This window comes from Salminus brasiliensis, chromosome 15 (genome assembly GCF_030463535.1).
Source record: "Salminus brasiliensis chromosome 15, fSalBra1.hap2, whole genome shotgun sequence".
Classification (NCBI taxonomy): domain Eukaryota; kingdom Metazoa; phylum Chordata; class Actinopteri; order Characiformes; family Bryconidae; genus Salminus; species Salminus brasiliensis.
Window position 1 is genome coordinate 18,333,510 of NC_132892.1, and position 22,901 is coordinate 18,356,410.

The 22,901-nt window shown below is 40.9% G+C and overlaps 1 long non-coding RNA gene across 3 annotated transcripts; it reads left to right on the forward strand.

The window, feature by feature from the left end:
- The first annotated feature begins 11,715 nt into the window (after nucleotides 1-11,715).
- LOC140535900 (uncharacterized) lies at nucleotides 11,716-22,295 on the forward strand. 3 transcript variants are annotated; one of them, XR_011977560.1, is made up of 4 exons: nucleotides 11,716-12,146; nucleotides 12,236-12,377; nucleotides 13,868-20,511; nucleotides 20,674-22,295. It is a non-coding gene; the product is annotated as an uncharacterized lncRNA (long non-coding RNA). The 3 variants fall into 3 exon arrangements; XR_011977559.1 differs by having other exon boundaries at nucleotides 11,716-12,113; XR_011977558.1 differs by lacking the exons at nucleotides 11,716-12,146; nucleotides 12,236-12,377 and having other exon boundaries at nucleotides 13,520-20,511.
- Nucleotides 22,296-22,901: the final 606 nt, after the last annotated feature.

The window sequence follows — 22,901 nt, forward strand, 5'->3', positions numbered from 1 at the left end:
AGTTATTTGATTATCCCTTAACCCTGGTCCTGGAGGCAACCAGCATTTTAGTGGTTTCCCTGCTTCAGCACATCCCTCTGAAAGAACTCCTTAACCTGATTAGTTAAATCAGGTTTGTTAGGAGAAGAGAAAGCAAAAAATGTACAGGGCAAGGTGCCTCCAGTACCAGGGTTAAGAAACACTAATCTAAACCACCAATTTAAAGAAGTAGTTAAAATAAAATAAAAATTACACAAATTCCCAGATGCAAGACATAACATTTTGCTTCTTTAGTTTAGCACTGGAGCTACAAGTCTAACGTTGCAAGAAAACACTAAACAATATTAACCCCAAATCCTCCTCTTTTCTGTGAATACATCCTTTAAACCGCCCTCAACCTGTTCAAACCACATGCAGGTCTTCATTCAAGCCAGTAGACTTGTCAGTGCAGAAATCTTACACAACACAACTGATCTTGGATCAGTATTCATGACTTACTTCCATAATCACAAGTCAAGAGCAGCAATCCTACTCCTAAGACAGTTTGAGAACACAGACCCAGACCAAAAAGGCTTCCCACAGCACTTAGCTCTGTAGTGATGTTTATTCATGCTGTCCTGAACCACACTGACAAGTCTGCACAACCTTAATGAAGAGCTAAATGTGGTTTGAGGGGGTTTTAAGGAAGATTTTACTGAAACAAGTAGGACAAGTATTGACCTCTATCATTAGTCAGTAACGGCCTCACAGTTCCACCGTTAAATTAACTACATATGGGGTAAAGGGACAATTGTCATTTTTTTTTTTTTTTTCCCTAAACCGGTTTACAGTCACAAAATGATTAAGGAAACCTTACAACCTGGAAAACTGTTCATACATTGGAACATTAAATGAAGTTGGGGTTGCAATAATACTATTTTGATATGTCTACTGTATAAGCACTGCCAGTATGTTGTGGCTCTGCAGTCTGTCCCAAATCCAGTCAGCTTCTGAAACAAATACTTCATAAAATGATAGTTAGATACAGTTAATTTAAGGTATCTGCTAATGCATGTCAGTGTTTAATAAAAGCCAGAAATTAATTTTTACCTTAAAAAGCCAAAGCTAAAAAGACCCAAGTATGAGCAGGACTACCACATTTTGCCCCTGCCTGCCAATATCTAGATAAACAGCAGCTTCTAGTTAGGTTAGGAGGACTACTTTCAAATATTGTAGCTAAAACGATCATTACTTCATTTCAAAGCACAAATGTAACACTGGAAGTTTAATCTCAGCTTATTCACACTTATTCACTAAGTACTAATTAAACATTGCAGCTAGGTGGCCAGGTGTTGTTTCCAAACCGACACAAGAAAAATAAAAGTCCTCCGTATTTGAGGATTTTTAACTGGAGATGTGAAATTACCTCAAATAAAACATTTAAGTATATTCCTGTTCATTTCTGTGTCCAAAAGATGTCCAGATTAAACAGTGGAATTTTCCACATTATCAAATATTACCAAACGTGGCTATTTTGTTTAGAAGGAGAGCAAATGAATTACATACTGAAATGAACTAGATTTAATTATATGTAGATAAAACTACATTCAATTAAAGGAAGAAACACAGTCGTACATCACTGTATGGTGCTCTGGTTTCAGTGTGGGGAAGGTTTATGGACACACGAGTGAATCAGGCAGTGGTGGTGTAGTGTTGTATTTGTACAACAGGTGGCGCAGTAGAGCTGTGAAGCCGAGAAGCTTCGGGCTACTTTGGCTTCAAATGCGTTAAAAAGCCTGGCTCTGTCCATCCCTCATATAAAGACCTGACTGGGAGTAACAAGCAGCAGGGCTGCGTCCAGGAACCCCAAACGTTACTGCTGTTTCCTACCGATCCTCCTCTTCCTTTCATCCGTGACCCGGACCCCCCTTAAAGCGGCTTCCAGCAGAGGAGACATGAGTGTCCCACCCAGAAAGTCTTGGAGTGACATCCCTGCGTGCAGAAAATCAATCATAAAACATGATCCATTAATACATTTTATCAGAGTTTAGATAAACTAACATGCTCTCCTGCTTATTTTACACCTGGCTTATATATTGGAACTGGGCTTAAATGTTCTATATGCAGTTAACTAAACTTATATAATTATTAATAATAATTATTATTATTTTGTTATTTTGTTTTATATTATATATGATTATATTTAAATGATACTGTTTACTGTTTCTCTGCAAAGAGCAGAAGTTTAATTCACAATTATCGCAGTTAAAAGGACAGAATTGTCTTATATGTGCTGCTCTATGCAACAGTTGTGATTGGCTGGGGAGGACGAGGAGCAAAAGTTTCTGGACGCAGCCCAGGTGAGCAAGCAAGACCTGTCAGCCTACAGACTACAGCCTGTCAGTACTACAAATAATAACAGTAAGAAGGAAAAGAGGAAGCCGATTATGATGAGGCTTAATACAATAAAAACTATATAAAATGTTGTATGATTTACTAAATGTGGATTGTTATAGAAATAAATCATTTGATGAAACTGCATAGAAGAGACCGTGGCAGCATATTCTGGACTTTCTAAATGAACTGCTAATTAAGCAGTATGTGTGAGTGTACATTATTTAAAACACGATCTAAATGAGCTGCTTTAGCATTTTTGTGTTTATGAAATATGAAAAGCATGTCCGTTTGATATATTTTATTTTAATAATGAACTCTTGACATTTTAATAATGGACTAATCCCCCATCTGCAATCCTCATCGTCGCTCCAGCTTTGCCCAAATGAAGCTGTAGTCCAGTTGTGTTGGGACGAGGCGCAGTCACCGGTATCGCCCCTTCCAGTCTGTCAGTCTACTTCAAGGAGGCTCCCAGGACAGACGTTCCCGATAGAGCCAGGTGAGTTCATGTGAACTAGCTGCTTTTAAGCTGATCTTTTACCTTATATGTGACCATAAACGTACAGTGAATGTTTGATATATTAGTATTATCGTTACGCACGTGTATGTATTTTAGCTGTATGCGCTATCTACGTTAAATGGTGCTGGAGCAGTTTAGCTGGCCACAGGAAACAGGTATGGCGTTAACTTCGAAACGTAGGAAGCATTAACGTTTCTAAAATAATGATCGTATTCTCCACGTTGTTGGAAAAGACCCCGATAAAAGTTGACTAACGTTTATTTATTGATGAATCCGTCAGCTGTTCCAGCTAATGCTGTGGACTGAAGTGTGAATATTAGCTCGAGTTGATGCTGAGCTGCATTAGCTGTGTTTAACTAACCTTTAGCTGCAATGTTTAATTAGTACTTAGTGAATAAGTGTGAATAAACTGAGATTAAACTTCCAGTGTTACATTTGTGCTTTGAAATGAAGTAATGATCGTTTTAGCTACAATATTTGAAAGTAGTCCTCCTAACCTAACTAGAAGCTGCTGTTTATCTAGATATTGGCAGGCAGGGGCAAAATGTGGTAGTCCTGCTCATACTTGGGTCTTTTTAGCTTTGGCTTTTTATGGTAAAAATTAATTTCTGGCTTTTATTAAACACTGACATGCATTAGCAGATACCTTAAATTAACTGTATCTAACTATCATTTTATGAAGAAGTATTAGTTTCAGAAGCTGACTGGATTTGGGACAGACTGCAGAGCCACAACATACTGGCAGTGCTTATACAGTAGACATATCAAAATAGTATTATTGCAACCCCAACTTCATTTAATGTTCCAATGTATGAACAGGTTGTAAGGTTTCCTTAATCATTTTGTGACTGTAAACCTGTTTAGGGAGAAAAATAATGACAATTGTCCCTTTACCCCATATGTAGTTAATTTAACAGTGGAACTGTGAGGCCGTTACTGACTAATGATAGAGGTCAATACTTGTCCTACTTGTTTCAGTAAAATCTTCCTTAAAACCCCCTCAAAGCACATTTAGCTCTTCATTAAGGTTGTGCAGACTTGTCAGTGTGGTTCAGGACAGCATGAATAAACATCACTACAGAGCTAAGTGCTGTGGGAAGCCTTTTTGGTCTGGGTCTGTGTTCTCAAACTGTCTTAGGAGTAGGATTGCTGCTCTTGACTCGTGATTATGGAAGTACGTCATGAATACTGATCCAAGATCAGTTGTGTTGTGTAAGATTTCTGCACTGACAAGTCTACTGGCTTGAATGAAGTTTAAGGGATGTATTCACAGAAAAGAGGATTTTGGGTTAATATTGTTGTGTTTTCTTGCAACATTAGACTTGTAGCTCCAGTGCTAAACTAAAGAAGCAAAATGTTATGTCTTACGTCTGGAAATTTGTGTAATTTTTATTTTAATATTTTAACTACTTCTTTAAATTGGTGGTTTAGATTAGTGTTTCTTAACCCTGGTACTGGAGGCACCTTGCCCTGTTCATTTTTTGCTTTCTCTTCTCCTAACAAACCTGATTTAACTCATCAGGTTATTAATGAGTTCTTTCAGAGTCTTTCAGAGGGATGTGCTGAAGCAGGGAAACCACTAAAATGCTGGTTGCCTCCAGGACCAGGGTTAAGAAACACTGATTTGGTTACCTCCTGCCTCTGGTGAAGTATGGCTTTACATTAGATGTTGGCACTCTTTGTTTTACATGTAAATCTGGTTCTTAATTCATTTGTTGTCTAATGTAATTTTCAGAACCACAAATGGCATCCAGTGCACAGTATCTGAAGAGATGGAGAATGGCTGAAGTGAACGCTTTAGCAAGTTCTGAACCGACACCCCATATTCTAAATGAAGTAATGAGGCTATAACTGTGTAATTTTTCCAGACATAAACTAATAAGTGCTGCAGTATTAGTATGCAATCACATGTCTACAGACTGTAGTTATACTGAAAGGAGTAGTCTGAACACAGATGCAAAACTTGTGCAGGTGGTGATAGACCAGACACTCTGCTTTCAACTCTCTCAGCCGTTGAGGTCAGAATAAAATGTGAAGGACAGTATATTTATTATGGCCTAGAATTCAACATTTGCTGCAGACTAGTTCAGAGTTAATGCTGGACACCTTCAGATAGAACTTTTCTTTTCAGACAATAGCTTTCGCAAGAGCAGTGTGGTTAGTGTATTTTAGAACCCATTTTCTCAGATGATAAATCCATGAGACCTCATCCAGTTGTGACTAAGACATGTCTGTATGTCTGTGGTAATCTAAAATGTTGCATTAGTGGTGTAGCGAATTACAAAAGACTGATTTGAGTTTTAATTGAGCCTTTTTTGTTTTACTTTTGATCAGTATGGCTTATAGCTCAAAAGTTCAGTTATTATTATATTTCATTTAAATGTGAGTAAATTACTACTCAAACTGTATAAATATAGTGAATCTCTCTCTGTCTAGGTCAGCATAAGCAACCAAAATCATGGGGAAGGCTTCTGATTTCACAGTTGTCCAGAAGATGAGCAAAACCCTTCACAAGAAGGGTAAGCCACAGAAGGCCATTGCTGAAAAGGCTGGCTGTACACAGAGTCCCGTAGTAATGGAAAATTGGTAGGAAAGGGTGCACAAGCAATAGAGATGACTACAGCCTTGAGAGGATTAAAAAAAAAAGTTGATTCAAGAACTTTGACTAAGGCTAGTGTCAGTACATCTAGCAATAGACCACACACTGGTATCTCCAGGAGAGGGACAACTGACGCATTCCTAATATCAAGTCAATGCCGAAGTCTACCAAGATATTGTAGAGCATGTTTCCATCTGCCGATACGCTTTATGAAGATGCCAATTTCCTTTTCCTGCAGTAGACTTAACTGGCCATGATATTACTCTGCTTGATGATACAGTACTTAGTGGATGAAGCATCCCCACGTATTGAGTGTATAAATGAAAATACTTGTCAGAAGTTTGGTTTTCATGAGCTATAAGTCATACTGATCAAAAGAAAAACACAAAAAGGCTTTAAGTAAGTCACTTTACATGTAGTAAATATGAAATGACAGTATAATTCTTTTGGAAAAAATAAATATGCCATGCTATTCTATGCTATTTTTATATTCTTAAATATACTCAAGAATTTCAGAATAAATCCGTTGTTTCCCACTTTTATGTTTTGTATGTATAATATTTTGTGGCACTGTGGCTGCAATTTGGTCTTTTTGTAGACCCTGAGCTCAGAACACACCTTCTTCCTGTCCCACCTCAGAAACTCAAGTTGTATCAAGGTCAGAGCAACATTGGTAAGTATTACATTGATTTCACTATGGTTTCTTATTCAGGAAGTTCTCCAGCCAAGGAGAATCAGAAGTGAGTGCCCATTTAAGTTCGGGTATGTGTCCAGTAATGGCTCACGAAAAAGGAGATATTGTTCATGGTATTTTTTAAACCATGCAATGTTTCATAAAGAGGAGACAGATGTTGTTCATGACCAGGAAGATTCTGCGCAGGTATGTTTATCAACCTCAAAACGTTTGTGTGTCCAATCAGTATTTAGTTAATGGTATGAGGTGTTCATGTAGTTAATTTGCATGTATTCTTCTCTGACTAAAACCATTTGGTTTACAAAACCTCAACCGTAATTGTACCTGTGCTGTAGGAAGTGTCACACAGAAGACCGTGTCTACAGCAGTCTATACCAACCCTACTTAATGGAGTACATTCTGTATCCACATGCATTGTCCATATAATCAGCAAAAGTCATACATCTACATATGGCAGGACTTTTCAGCCATTCTAATGACAAGATTGTTGACTGGCAGTCATCACCCTCTTACATTGAGCTCTGCCTTTCAGTCACTACATTTGGTTTAGAAATTTGACAAAAATTTCCCACCTTAATAAGTATACTTTTCCATCCACGTATAGCCCAACATTTATTAGGGTAGTCCCTAGATGCTCTCATTACAAAATCAGATCTGGTCCTGTGAGACTAGTGTTACGCTGTTCAGACATAACATAACATCACCTCCTTGTTTCTACACTCATTGTCCATTTTATCAGCTGCACTTACCATATAGAAGCACTTTGTAGTTCTATAATTACATACTGCAGTCCGTCTGTTTCTCTGCATACTCGGTTGAATTTGCATATACTTAAACCTTTAAAATCTGAATAATGTTCATGTGATGGGAAAAGATTACATGTTTTCCTGTCATGGTCCGTTACATCAGCTCCACTAACCAGATATAAGAACTTGTAGTCTTGAATTATAGAACCATCTCTCTCTGCATACATTAGTAACCCTCTTTCATCCTGTTCTTCAATCTTCAGGACTGCCACAGAGCAGGTATTATTTGGATGATGAGTCAATCTCAGCATTGCAGTGACACTGACATGGTGGTGTTGTGTTTAGTAGTGTGTGTTGCGCTGGAGTGGATCAGACACAGCAGTGCTCCTGGAGTCTTTGAACACCTCAACGTCACTGCTGGGCTGAGAATTGTCCACCAACCAGAAATATCCAGCCAACAGTGTCCTGTGGGTGGCGTCCTATGACCACTGATTAATAACTGGAATGACCCACCACCCAAATAAAACCTGCTCTATGGGGTTGTGAGCATTGAAGAACAAGATGAAAGAGGGTTACCGGTGTATGCAGAGACGCATGGTTCTATAATTAACTTCAAAGTTCTTATATTTGGTTAGTGGAGCTGATATAATGGACCATGACAGGAAAGCGTGTAATATTTTTCCATCACAGGAACATAACTCAGATTTGAAGGGTTTAAGTATATGCACATTGAAGGCCATGCAAGGGCCTTGTGGGATTACAATTATTGATTAGTAATTAGATGATTTTATGTTCCCTAAATTAATATTGAATTTTACATTTTTCATTTTACTGGAAAGTTATTTTGTATAAATGTGTATTTTAGCTTAAATTTGTTTTACCCTGTGTTGTAAAACTACACTGAAATCAGTGACTTGGTTTTATCATTAATGCAATAGCCTTAAAACTTACTTTAATGGTCTTTTTAATAAGCTTAAGAATAAGTTTGGACGTACATGTTGCACTCCTCTTTACAGGGCACCAGGGGTGTGGGTGTGGTTGTGTGTCTAAGGAAGCTAGCTGGTGGTGTTCATAATAAGGCACTTGATAAGCAGAACGATCAAACCGCTGATGCTTGTGGGTTTGGTGACTGTTAAATCAAGGTTCACAGGAAGAACTGCAGGGAGGCTGTTTCCCAAAGCAGCATTTCTTTGCTACCCAGTGAGTTAAGCTCAAAGTTGGGGATACGAATGTCCCTCAGCTCTTCTCCTATTGGACAGGCTGGACTCTGAGCTTAATTTCTCTGGATGAACTGATAATCCTGCTCTGTGAAACACCCCCAAGATCTGTCAGTTGTATATCTGTTTATTTGCTAAATGTTGTGTTGTATTTTCATCAACAGTGAAAATGAAGGATCATCTTTAGCTAAGGTTGAATGCTCTCTATTTGCTTGGTGGTTTAAACAAAGACTGTAAGGGGTGCACTGAAACTGAGCAGGGCAGCATTAAGCGGTTGGAGAAGACCAACTGATATGTTTTATTTATTTGTTGTTTCCACGCTGTTTCTGAATTGATTTACTAAGTGATTTATTTGTCCTTTGTGTTGTATCTTGGCTCATCCCAATTAAACCCGTTTTAAACATAGATAAATAGGTAATATACAGTATTAGGTCATTACCAATAAGTAAATAATCAAAGTTTTGTATGTTCCTCATCTGTTCTGCACCATCTCCAGAGTTATCCTGCTTGCATGGTGCCAGGAGAGCTGTGAGGATGTGACTCCAAATGGGGTTGTGAAAGCCCCAACTGTTAAGTCATAAAACCCTATTAAAATATTTTCTGTATTTTCCTCCAGCAGATCCTGACAAAGTTGACAAGAATACAGCTCCAGGTGATGTATCATCTACGATAATATCTTAACAATTATCGAGTATGTCACTCACTTTGTTCACATATTCACTGCACATGTTAGTCTGATAGGATTGACTACTGCGCATGTGCACACACGCTAGCATAGCCTACAAGTTCACCACAACACAAGCTAATGTTTAGAGAGCACTTTGTTAACTCATTCCTAGGCAGGAGACAAAGCACAAGCACCAACACCCTACCAGTCTGCAGCATTAGATTTAGTTGCTAGACCTGGCTCGTCCTCACTAGCTTAGAGGTGGCTTTGCTATGAGGTTTCTCAAAAGACTGCCTTCTGCAAACCATGTCTAAAATCGGTTGCAATTGACAATTGCAAAAGACAGCTCGACAATGAACTTATTTTACCATCTGTTCTATTTCACTGAAACTACATCTGATCTATTTCACTGAAACTACATCTGATCTATTTCACTGAAACTACATCTGTTCTATTTCACTGAAACTACATCTGATCTATTTCACTGAAACTACAGTTTCAGTGAAACAGATCTTGAATTTGTTAAGCTGTTTAAACAAACATAAAGTTAAATGATACAACCTTGATACAAATGATACAAAACCTTTGAAAATAACATGAAGTATAAATGTAGTACATTCATATGAAATTACAATTTAATTTGAAAGATACAAGTGTGTAATGTCTGTAACACTTGCACTGTTTTTGTATTCATTTTACTTAAACATGTTTTTTTGTTTGTTTGAAGTAAATAAATAATAAGATAAGTTAGCACAATGCAAGACTGGATTTGATTCTGAAGGGAAAGTCCCACTTCATTGGCTGGTGATCAAGCTAGAACATGTGCTCCTACAGACCATAGTGATGCAGGAAACCAGGAGATAGATGCTTTGGCCTCCCTTCAGATTAGCAAGGCTGAGATTCAGCTTTAAGATATGTGAGATTTCTTAATGATCATCGATGTAAACTTCAGTTTAAAGAATGCAGTCAGTGAGAAAGCTCTATTCTCATGCTGCTCAGGTACTCGTAGTACTTTGTAATATCAGTGCCGCAGTATTTTTATTCTGCTCCAATACTTCTGCAGCATCCTGTTCAAAAAGTACACACAAGGCTCTGCTATTGGAGGACTTCAATAGCGGCGCCTTTAGCTGAATTGTTAATAAACTATTCAATTGGCCACTGTTTTGTAGAATTGTCTGTGTGATCATGTGTGTTTTCTGTTGTAAGAAGAGAACAGGCTGAGATCCAAACTGGGGTAGTGTTTTCCTCCTTTTCATCACATCTTCTCCAGAGAGAAGCACACAATCAATGAATCAGTTTCTCATTAACACACACATTAATGCTGAGCAGGGCTCTCCACTTCTACACTTACTTTAGACCTTATTAGAACACCTCCTTTATCTTTTCCAAACAACGGTAATGTTTATATTATTAATATTTTGTATAGAAACGGAGGAGGAGGAGTTGGAAGCCTGCAGGAGGAAGAGTGGAAGCCTGCAGGAGGAGGAGTGGAAGCCTGCAGGAGGAGGAGTGGGAGCCTGCAGGAGGAGGAGTGGAAGCCTGCAGGAGGAGGAGTGGAAGCCTGCAGGAGGAGGAGTGGGAGCCTGCAGGAGGAGGAGTGGGAGCCTGCAGGAGGAGTGGAGCCTGGAGGAGGAGGAGTGGAAGCCTGGACAGAATGTTGTGTGTTGGTCTTTCAGTATGAATAAAGAACTGTTCTGCATTATTCCCAACCCCAAGTTCAAAGTTTCCCCAACTCAGCCTAGAAGTAATGGGCACCATGAGTGCCCTCATTCCAGCTTTATGTTCCTTTAACCCACATTTGGCAGTAGTAGCTGTGGTGCCCGTAGCTTCATGTTCATCTGCTCCAGAGAGCTCTGTTCTTTTACTATAAAATACTTCTCTAAAAAGACTAGACATACAGAACTTGTTTCAATATTAGGGATGTCCACAAACATTTGGACATAGTGCTTGTTACTGTCATATAATATAATAATTCCTTAGTAAAATTAAGCTCTGCTGAGCTGAGGCTTTATAAAAATCTATATCTAACAGGGTTTGTCCTACATTTACAAATGTGAGTGTACTCAATCAACCCATTCATGCAGAAATATGTTTTTTGAGGGATTTGCGTCAACTCGGGTGGTCAGTGTAGACATCAGTGTTCAGCTGAAATTACTAAATATTAAAAAGAAAGGAAGTGACATGAAAACTCTGCCTGACTGGTCTTACCATGCTTTCCTACTGCTTGTTACTCCCAGTCAGGTCTTTATATGAGGGATGGACAGAGCCAGGCTTTTGATCACATTTGAAGCCAAAGTAGCCCGAAGCTTCTCCGCTTCACAGCTCTACTGCGCCACCTGTTGTACAAATACAACACTACACCACCACTGCCTGATTCACTCGTGTGTCCATAAACCTTCCCCACACTGAAACCAGAGCACCATACAGTGATGATGATCTTCTTTTATTAAGTCAGTGCTTTGTTCTCATCTACAAAATAGTCAGGTTTGGTAATATTTGATAATGTGAAAAATTCCACTGTTGAATATGCATGTAGACTTTACATCTATTGATCACAGAAATAAACGGGAATAGACTTAAATGTCACGTGATCATTTCACGTCTCTAGTTAAAACCCCTCAAATATGGAGATGTTAAGGACTTTTATTCTTTTTTGTCGGTTTGGAAACAACTGACATCCAAAGCAGAAGCTATGGGCATGTTTTGTTGTCAATGAAAATGAAAGTCAACCAAATTCACACCTTTTATATATATATTTTATGTAAATACACATTTCAATTGATATTCCCCGGGGAACTGACGCGCCTTGCCACGTGATTGCTTCTCAGTGACGTAACTAATCATCGGGTCCTGCGGTCACGTGATAGACGGTATTTAAAGAGACTCCGAGCCGCTGTTGATGCCGCCCTGTTTCGAGCGCGCGAGACGTGGTTTAAGACATGGCGTCGCGCGGCTGTCCCTATATTCTAGTCTTTAATGTTAACCTTGTCTTATTTCTTTTCGCCAGGTGTTGTAATCCTTGTGCTCTCTGCTCTGTGTTCCTGTACAGTACTTTGTCTCGCTAACGGTCGTTTGCGTTTTATCTCTTTCTGTTTTCTTGAGGAACATGGTGACCGCGGAGGCTCGAGCTCTCCAGGCTCTCTGTCTGGACCTCGTTCAGCCGGACCGGCGGGTCAGAGCTGCTGTTGTAGACGAGGCCGGAGGAAGCCTGGGGCTCTTCCAACATGGTCGTCTCAGTACCAGAGGGGGTCGTCGCCTCTACTCGACTTCCTCGGGACACGCTGACACCCGGGTTTCACCTCTGCTAACCGGCTCGAGGTCCTCCTCTGTCCTCTCGGACAAATTCTCAGTGTATTAACTCTTATAATTATTATTAATTATTATAAAACGCTTAATATTGGGCCCAAAGAGTAACGCCACGGTCTCCTGTTTCCCAGCAGCTGCTATTTGAGCGGCGCCCGTTTCTCTACTACCGCAGAGATGAGCTTCACCCGAGCCGCCTGGGGTCCGTTGCTCTCCGGGAGCGTTGAGGTGGTGGTGCTCCGCCAGGACTGCCTGGTCCTCCCCAGTCACACCAGACAGGTTAGTAAACCGTCTTTAGTGGTTTACATGATTCCAACGGTTCATCCGGTCATTTCTCTGCTTTTATTAAGTAAAATCACAGTAGCTCATTTCACACAACCCCTGCATTATTGTGACTTTCTGTCCCTGGCATGCTTTGTAATCAGTTTTTCTAACCTTATTAGAAAGGCTTCATTTTTGGTTCTGCTTTCTAAGAACAAGCAGCTCCTGCATTGAATTTTGGCTGTTAAATATGATCTCTATCCTCTAAAGCAGTCGTTGTCCATGAAGTTCTTACTAATGACCACCTTGGCTCACTGTTAAACAAGGCACACCCTAGTGAATACAGCTCTGAATCAAAGGTGTGTGTGATGTGACGTTGGTGGGAATGCAAAACTGGTCCACAGGGGGCCGTCTGTGCGCGTGTGAGGCCGGTCCCACTCATAAGCATGTTCCAGAGACTGTACACAACTCGGATCCTGTTCAAACAGAATGCATCGCTCAATCCGTTGATGCATGCAAGTAGGCTGTTGTAATGTCCATGTGGTGCAGCTCAAGGTCTTACTGTGCAGTAGTCTGCATCAAAGTGTCTTGGTTTAACGTCTGCTGTTGCAGAAAATGTCTCCTTGTTGTGTACTCCCAATTTTTAATCTTGAATACCCTCCTACAACCCCCCCTCCCCCATGGTGTTCTCTTCCTGGGAGAAGGGTCAGAGTAAATGTGTAACTTTTTTAATGAGTTTTCTCTTTACTAGCATCAACCCCCAAACTGATTGTTGCACTCCTTGCATTATTAAACCTCAGATACTGACGACTGTTACAGGGTCTGTACCACAGACACCTAGTCAGCTAAATACTGAGGTGTGTTCCTATCTCTCTTTTGATGGTGCTTAACATGTCTGTCTTCTGTGAGTTTTCTTGAGCATTAGTCTTTTAAACCTCTTCTGAAATCTGACATGGTTGGCTGTTGGCATGGGGGTATGCATTTCCCCATGGAAATCTGCAATTGACTGGGTTTGGTGTTTAACACTTTGTAAAATTTTACATGCCTCTGTTTAAGGCTTTGTGGTAGACTAGGTATGATGGACTGTTCTAGTCATGCACTGCTAAGATTGCAGCTCACATTTTGACTAACTTGTTTGTGTCATGTGCATTACATGATCCAAATACTTTGTTTTGAAAGGTTAGGTTTTCACCCTGCAACTGAAGGGACCATTTTCTTCCACAGTTACATGCCAAAAAAGACTGCCCCAGTAAAGTCACACTAATGAGGGCACACCTGAATACATTTCCAATACCCTGCTTGCTTTCATGTTGTAAATTGCATTCAACAGCATAACACCAGTTTACATCCCAAACACAAAGCTCTTGCCTTTCTCCAGCTTGCCCTTAATTACAAGTCTTGTAATAACCTTCAACCGTATCTGCTGTGGGACAGCAGTGAATTATTTTACTCATGAAGTACTGATTGAAAGGTATCTAATGTGGATGTTTGCATTTCTGACATACAAGGTTCTTGGACAATGCAGTTGCACCTTGGCGGTCTTCAGATATTTTCACAGGTGTGTATTGGTGACCGCTGTGCAAGGTACATGCGTTTCTGAGTGGTTGCAGCCAGTGCCATATATTCCTATAGACTGTTTAGGTGATGAAAACCCAAGCCTGTTTACCTGTCTTCTGTGTTTTGTGTCCAATCTGCATCACTGTGCCTGAAGGGTCAGTTTCTGTCCACTCTCCTTGTAACACCGTTCACGATCAGTTGTACCCTTTAAGGACCTCAATACATGCTTGGCTGTAGTTAAGCGTTGCTCATTTGGCTCAGACAAGTACTGTGACAATTTACTGATGGTTCAGCTTGGATCTGGTCTTGTTCATGTATTTTGATGTGGTGTATAGGGTGCCAATGCCTTATGCTCTTCTCTGTGGGCAATGACTGAAATTCTCTTGCAGTGAACTCTGCATCTTTATCTGCAATGCCTTTTACTGTTCCATATGGTGAATGTCCAAGAATCACTCTACTCTACTGTACAACCTGAAAACTAAGGGTGGCCAAGTAAAAGCTACACAGACCATGACAGTCACCTAAATACTGATGTGCTTGTACCATGTCTTGTGTTTGAGCGCCATCTTGAGCATCAGTTTGAGACTTCTGAACCTTTTCTGGAGTCTGAACACAGTTAGCTGTTGGCAGAAGGGAGGGGGGGTACACACCTCTCCCCATGGAAATCAGTATCTGCCATGGCCTTGTTAGTCTGAGTTTGGTGTTCTGTAACACTTTTGTAAAAAAAAAAAAAAATCAATGCTATATCTGTTTCTATGAGCATATTTCCCTTACTTGCATATTTCCTATTCCATGGCTGTAACCCTTTGTACATTTCAGACCCAGGCTGTTATGCATGGATGGGTTAAAGACAAGCTAAATTACATTTGTCTGTAAGTGATGGTGATGATCTGTGGTACACTACAGACCCTGTAACTGTAGTCTATAATGGTCAGTGTCTGGTCTCCAATATCTCACTCAGTCAGTTAGGAAAGCGTCTCATCTCTTTTGATGGCGTGTACTGTCTCCTGCTGTTTGAGCGCCATCTTGAGTGCAAGTTTGAACCTCTTCTAGCTGTTTGCACACCATGGAAATCTGCTGTTGACTGGTCGTTCAGAGTTTGGTGTTCTGTAACGCTTTAAGAAGTTTCACAGGCCTGTATTTAATGATATGTAGTTGAAAGAGCTTTGGTGCTTTTCAAACACTGCCTCTCCCACATTGGCAACAGGATTGGCTTTGGCTTTTCTTGCCAATGTGGGTTAGGGAGACGGGACTTGTAGTAGAGGAGATCTGTTAACTGCTTTTTGAAATGCTTAGTCTTAAAGTGGCAGGCAAGGCTCCGGCTTTGAAAAAGCAGCGCAATTTCCAGCTTGTTACAGTCTATAGTCTTCCTAAACCTAGATATTCTTGGTGAAATGAGGTGATCAGTAGTAGCTTTCTACTGATGAGGCATTGATTGTTTTCTATATTCATTTTGCGAATATTAATGGTGACCTTTCTCAGACTCTGAATTTCTCAGACTTAAATGTTTTCATAGTCTTGCAGAATACAAAAAAGCCTTAATGCCAAATCATATTTCTCCTCTCTATAATGCATTAACCACCCAAGATTCCTTTTCAGTGCTGTTACAAAACTCAATAGCAGTCACATGCTGTTATTCCTGCTGACATTAATGGTTGTAATACTCCCATTTCAGTAATGGGTTACTGTAATGTAACCCATAGCAACCGATCACTGTACATTGAGTAAATGAGTGTCCTTTTCACTTCAAAGCTATCTTCCTTCATCTGCTGCTTCTCTCCTAATCAGAAGCTGAGTCAATTTGGCCTGTTCTTATTTTTTCACTAATCATCCTCTTTGCTTGTGTGAGGAGTTTGTCCTTTAGTCCTAGTAACCGCAGGTTCTCCCAAAGATGGTACTACTTTTCAATTCTGATCAAAACACAACCTGCTTCATGAGTTTACGGTTTACCCTCCTGGGCTCATTACTTTTTCCTAAGGGTAGGAAAATCAGTAAATGGTGGGAAGGGTTGGCATGCACACCATTAGGCTGCCTCAAAGTGTGCCTAAAGGACCTTTTCAAAGCTACAACATGCCAGAATAAGTGGTATCTAATGTGGACATGTTTGCGTCTTTGGAATACAGGGTTCTTGGACAGAGCAATTGCACCTTGGTTGTCTTCAAATATTTTCACATGTGCATATTGATCATGGTCAATGGCCTTTAGTAGCTGTGCAAGGTACATGCCTTCCTGAGTGGTTGCAGCAAGTGCCATATATTCTGCTTCACATGTAGACGGAGCAGGATGTAAAGAGGACCTAAAACTGGAGCCTGTTGTGCTTCGTATGTATTTGATGCCCAGTCTGCATCCCTGTGTGCCTCCGTTTCTCCCCACTTTATTGTAGTACAGTTAATGATCAGTTGTAATCTTCAAGGACCTCATTACATGCTTGACTGCAGTCCAGTGTTTATTTGGCTCAGAAGTACTGACAATTTACTGTTGGTCCAACTTGGATCAGTTCTTGTACATGCCGTTACATAAACCAAACTACCTGCTGCTTTGTGATGCCTTGTACGATCAACATAATCACTACTTGTTACACTGACCTTTGCTTATAGGGACTTGACCTTGGTTGCAGTCTGACATTCTAAATTGTTCTAGTGCTTTAGCTGTGTACTTTTGACTCCTCTTTACTGCTCCTTGACTTTGAAATCAGTACCTGGAAAATGTTCCTATATCCTTGTTGAATGTTGGCATTTTTTTACAGGGTCACCCTTATGTTGCAGTCTGTACTTCATAAACTGAGTAATCCTCAGTAAACAGCAACATGTATCTACAACCTTCTTTTAAAAACTGGATCTAATAGGACTAGCTCAGTCAGTATGTACTACATGTACTGCTTTGGCTCGTGCATCAAGTTCTGTTTCCGCTCTGAGCGCATTTCCCTTGTATGCAGGTTTAGGTTTAATTTACCATTGATTGTGCCCATTAACACCTTCACACACATTGCAACAATCACCCCTGTGATCACTGAACACCCATTGTACTCTTTCGTGGCAAACTTGGTACCAAATATTTGGCTCAGATGGGCATGGTGAGATTACCTTCCAGTACTGTGACAGAGCTCAGCAGCAGTCTTAAACTGTTATTCCTGCTTAAATTAGTAATGACAGTAATATTCTCCCATTAACACACCTTAGCATCTAAAGTGAGATTGTGGTTGGTTTGTGTGGGGTGCAACAGCAGCAACCATGACTTGCTGTGGTTATGATTGAGAGAAACCTACTTACTTACTGAGACATGTGCGTGCACATTTGGGGTTGCCACCAGTTCCTGATTTGAAGGTAAACTTGTACTGTTACTATCCGTTTTTGTGCACGTCTTACAACTACAGCCTCTGGCAGGTTTGGAGAAACAGCAAAGCCAATCCTTGATTGGTGTTTGGGTAGGTGGGGTTCAAAGGGTGGAACAAGATCTGTTGTCCTGTGTACTAAATATTGACTAGACACACTGATGGACTGTTGGATTTAAGATTTTGGATAAAATCCCCAAGGTTCTAGCTAAAGGGCTGTGTTTTAGCTGGAGTTGAACATATTTAAACTGGGAGTGGAGACTCTCCTAATTATGTAATTAGGAAAGTGCATTAACTTCAGCCATTGCTAACCAAGAATGACCCATTTGGGGCAAGGCTTTAATGGGAATACCCTTCATGTTATCGGCGTATGTATTTAATGACCTTTTGTGTTCAAGGGAGAGGCATGCAGAGACTGGCCTGGAGACCTTCTAGGACCTCTTCTGTATATGCTAAATGCTTTATTTTACTGTTTGATGTACAACACACATTGCACTCTGGTCTACCGCTGTGCATTGAACAATAATTATGAGTCATCAGGTGATGGCTGGTATTTTGAGAGATTCCAAACAGCAGTTCAATGCAGTCCTGATTTTGAAAGCTGAACGCCTGATTTGTGCTATCTGCTGCTCTGTCATTGGTCACGGTTTACTCTCAAGAAACATGGCGACCAGAGCTCTCCAGACTCTTTGCAAGGACTGTCTGGCTTGACCAGCAGATCTGCTGACTAGTCTGGAGGCTTCCCATAACTAACATGGCTCAATTTCAGCACTACTGGTGCAGCTGGGTCGTCATTAATACCACAGCGGAGAGGGCCTGGGGGTGTTTGTGTGGCCGGGAAAAGCTTGGTACTCTACTACCCCACCGCAGTAGTATATTTCTATCTAATATACATTGCTCCGATTTTGACATTGATGGGGACATGAAACTGGTTCACAGGGGGACTCCCTGGAAGCGGAGGCATTTTCGCATTTGATGGACTTCTGACCAGTGTCATGTTCTATAGTCTTTATGTATAGATACTGTGGGCAACACACCCAAGGGTTTGAGTATGTTCCTGAGAACACAACTGTGATGTCAATCAACAGCATCACAGCTAGCTTACTATACTTCATAATGGAACAAGCAAGCATTCACCATTTACATCCCAAACACAAAGCTCTTAAAGTTCTCCAGCATGAGCTTAGTTGGTCTTGTTATAACCTATTCGATCATATCTGCTCTCGCACAGTATTAAGCTATTTTATACTCTTCGAGCGCTGATTAAATGAAGTGCTATCTAATGTGGAAGTGTTTGCATCTTTGACATACAGGGTTCTTGGACAGAGCAATTGCACCTTGGTTGTCCTCGGATATTTTCACAGGTGCTTATTGATCACTGTCCATGGCATTTAATAGCTATACATTGCCATATATTCTGCTTGTATATGCCCATCTTTTAGTTGGACTAAAACACCAAATCTGCCTCACGGTGTCTCACCACTCTTGTACCACAGTTCATGATCAGTTGTATCTTTCAATGACTTAATTACATGCTTCACTGCAATCCAGTGTTCATTGGGCTCCAATAAGTACTGCAACAATTGACTAATGGGCCAACAATCACAATGTAACTGTCACGGCTCTGTACAATGTCTTGAGCTTAAAAAGAAAGCAGAGTGCCGTCCTCTAAGTGTTGTGGTGTTTACTACTCCGCAAACCCACTGAAGGCATAAACAACTGCCAGTACTTGTGTTGTAAATCCTGGGTGTTTCTTTGTGAAGATGAAGTCCTTGGCTTGAGTCAATTCAGGAATGATTCCTTTGTTCCACTGCAGCCTCTGTGTCAGTGTCAAGTTTATCCCAATGTCCATATGAAGAGCAAGTTCATTGCAAGGACATGCACATCTTGGATAAATATATGAACATTTGAAGAACTTGCAATGAGTATTAGAACCCAATGCTTCCCCCTGGCTCTTCACAGAAGAGCTATCTGTTGCTTTGTGATCCTTTGGCAAATCAAAATGATCTCTACTTGTTACACTGACTCTTGGCTTACAGTCCAACATAGTAAATTGTTCTAGTACTTTTGTGTACTAGACTCCTTTACTGCTCCATGACTCCATTTCAGTACCTAGAAAATGTTGGCATCTTTTTCACCTCAATAAGCAAGTCTGTTACTGGCAGCAATGCTCAGATCCTCAACCCATTTCATCAGTATCCTCCTGTTTCAGTGTTTGTAGACACCATGGTAAGCTGGGTTTTGTGTAAACCCATTTTTCATCTAGATAAACATGCAACGTGTTCCTCCAGATTGTTTGAGACTCAGTTAACAGACAACCTTTTCACCTGTGTTTTTGGATATCCTTCAAACTGTCTTGTTGCTCCATATAAATCTGTCGGTGCATGCAAGTAGGCTGTTATGTCCATCTGGTGGAGATCAAGGTCATACTGTGCAGTAATCTACATAATTCCAAAACTGTAATTTGTCTTCCTCTGAGCACCAACTCTAGGGTCAGTCTAAGATTCTTGAACCTTTTTCTGAAGTCTGATTAACATGGTTTGCTGCTGGCATGGGGGTGCATGCACCTCTCCATGGAAATCTGCTGCATTACCTGGTCAGTCTGGGTTTGGTGTTCAGTATCACATTTTGAATATAGCTTCTTCGTCATGTTGCATGTGTAACATGCAGATCCAAATACTTTCATCTTTTGAAAGGTTGGGCTTTCTTCCTGTCAACATGTTATGCAGTTGGTCATTACGACAGATGTCCAGAGTTCTTTTGGTAAATTATTAGCGCACACCTTCCCATTTCAAATGGGATTCTCCAGTTTCTCTCAGCTGTCTCATTTACATGCCCTTCTCTCTGAGCAATGACTTCTTACCATTATCTGAACAATACATTTTACTGTTCCATATGAAGAGAAATCGAGCAAGAACAGCTCTGTAGCCTTTTACGGGGTTGCCCTTTGTGTACTTCCTGAAAAGTAAGACCAAGTGTGTATCTGAAGTGACCCCCCCCCCAGCGATTTGTCTTTTTACTGTTTGCTACCTGTGATTCTGTACAGTACTTTCTCCCTGATGGTTGTCTGTTTTGTTCTTGGGACATGGTGACCATGGAGGTACAAGCTCTCCAGGCGGTCTGCATGGAGCTCATCCAGCTGTTGTAGAGGCAGTCCAAACCCCTCCTCCAGAAGACGAGGCTGGAGGCAGCCGTCGTCTCAATACCAGAGCAGGTCATCTCCGCTCCATGCCAGAGAAAGTCAAGGTCTCCTCAACCGCCACAGTAAGTCTTCAACTCTAGTAATTGATTTAAATGTTCTCAGTTCTTCACCTGCTCCTGTACTGCGGACACGTCCTTAAGGTGGTGTTTTCATTGTCTATTTTACTGTAACATTTTCAAAAGTATCCTTCCCAAAGGGTAAAGCCACAGTCTCCTGTTTTTCAGGTGCCTGTGTCCTGGATGTCGGGTGTTCTTTGGCACTATCATTCTCCACTCGACGCCCAAAGTTTCTGAAGAAACACTCCTGCATGCTTGTAGACACCCTTTCGGGGGGATTATCGTCCCAACTGCCCACTGCACAACCAACGAGCAAATAAGCAGTTTACCAAGCTCTTCCCGTTCCACTGCTGGCTGTGGGAGAGGTGAGTCTGCACTGACTTCATAGGCAACTGGGAGAGCTGTCACGAACGTCTGGTCCTCTACGTCAGAGAAGCTTCACCTGAGCCTCCTGGGGTCTGTCATTCTCGCCGGGAACATCAAGAAGGTGCTACACTAGGACTGACTGGCTCTTCTAAATTGCACCAGTCAGGTTAAGTGAACAGTGGGCAGTTGGGTAATGTACCTGATTTACTCAATTCCAGTCATTTTGTCATTTATATGACCTTATTTAGATTGTTACAAATTCTGGTTTTCCAAATACAAGCAGCTCCTGCATCGAATTTGGGAAGTTGAATACCATCTCTATCCCCTGAAACAGTCATTGTTCATGAATTTCTTACTGATGGCCACCTTGGTTCACTAGGTCTCTGTGAAACTAAGTATTCACTTGGTCTGAATCAAGGGCATAGGTGTGATTTTGATGTTGGCGGAGGACTTGATCCATTGGGAGCCTCCTCAAAGCAGAGGCCTTTTGTGTTTATGGTGTTCTGACTGTTATAGAACCTTTTATTTATACATTCTGTAGCCAGCATACTCATAAGGGTGTTTATGTCCCTGAGACAAATACCCAACAGCACTGTTAACCAACAGGATCACAGCTAGCTTACTGTACTTCATGATGGAACATTTCATAATTGGGGGACACAGATTTTAATCTCAGACACCCCCCCCCCCCCCCCCTTTAATGAGCAGAGTTTTCTCTTCTGGCATTGTAATAAGAATTAATTCTGCCCTGCGGAAGCCCAGGTGTCACCTTAGGGTAAACTCAATTAGTACACTAGCACAAAAGCAACTTACTGTTCAGTTATGGGATGTAACCACTAGGAAGAGGCCTACCCCTTTGGATAGGCTGCAAGGGTGTTTGTACTATGAAAGGCGTTATGAAGTAGTGCAGGTGCACTGCGGAACCATGCTAATTTGGTCTACATTTCCAACTACAAGGATATGTGTCCATGTTCACCTTATATTAAAGATGTCTTAATGTAATGGCAATATGTTAAAACAGGTCTATACAGCAATTTAAGTCACTGGTTATGTAATACTGTAAACTAATGTTGATATAATCTATTATATAACTTGTTTTATTGAGGATGCTGTTATTAACCACTGAAATTAGGGGTCAAGGGAAGACTGTGCCTGGTGGGAGCGGCTGGCCCCCGCCCCGTTCTCACACAGTTCTTCGTTTTGTTAAAGATATAAGGGACGGGGTTCCCCCTTTTCTGGTGAGTCGGCTGAGTGGAACTGCAGGTCCAGCTCGGTGCTTTACTGAGACGGCTGTCTCTTACCAGGAACGACGGGCTCTCCCGATCCAGTGTAAGTGGTGAGTAACAGCAAGTCTCATTGTGAAACTGAAAGCATTCTGCCATGTTTGTGTTGATTGTGAAATAAAGAGACCTTTTTATACGGAACCTCTGGTGTGGAACCTGAGTTATTTGATTATCCCTTAACCCTGGTCCTGGAGGCAACCAGCATTTTAGTGGTTTCCCTGCTTCAGCACATCCCTCTGAAAGAACTCCTTAATAACCTGATGAGTTAAATCAGGTTTGTTAGGAGAAGAGAAAGCAAAAAATGAACAGGGCAAGGTGCCTCTAGTACCAGGGTTAAGAAACACTAATCTAAACCACCAATTTAAAGAAGTAGTTAAAATAGTAAAATAAAAATTACACAAATTTCCAGACGTAAGACATAGCATTTTGCTTCTTTAGTTTAGCACTGGAGCTACAAGTCTAATGTTGCAAGAAAACAACAATATTAACCCAAAATCATCTTTTCTGTGAATACATCCCTTAAACTTCATTCAAGCCAGTAGACTTGTCAGTGCAGAAATCTTACACAACACAACTGATCTTGGATCAGTATTCATGACGTACTTCCATAATCATGAGTCAAGAGCAGCAATCCTACTCCGAAGACAGTTTGAGAACACAGACCCAGACCAAAAAGGCTTCCCACAGCACTTAGCTCTGTAGTGATGTTTATTCATGCTGTCCTGAACCACACTGACAAGTCTGCAC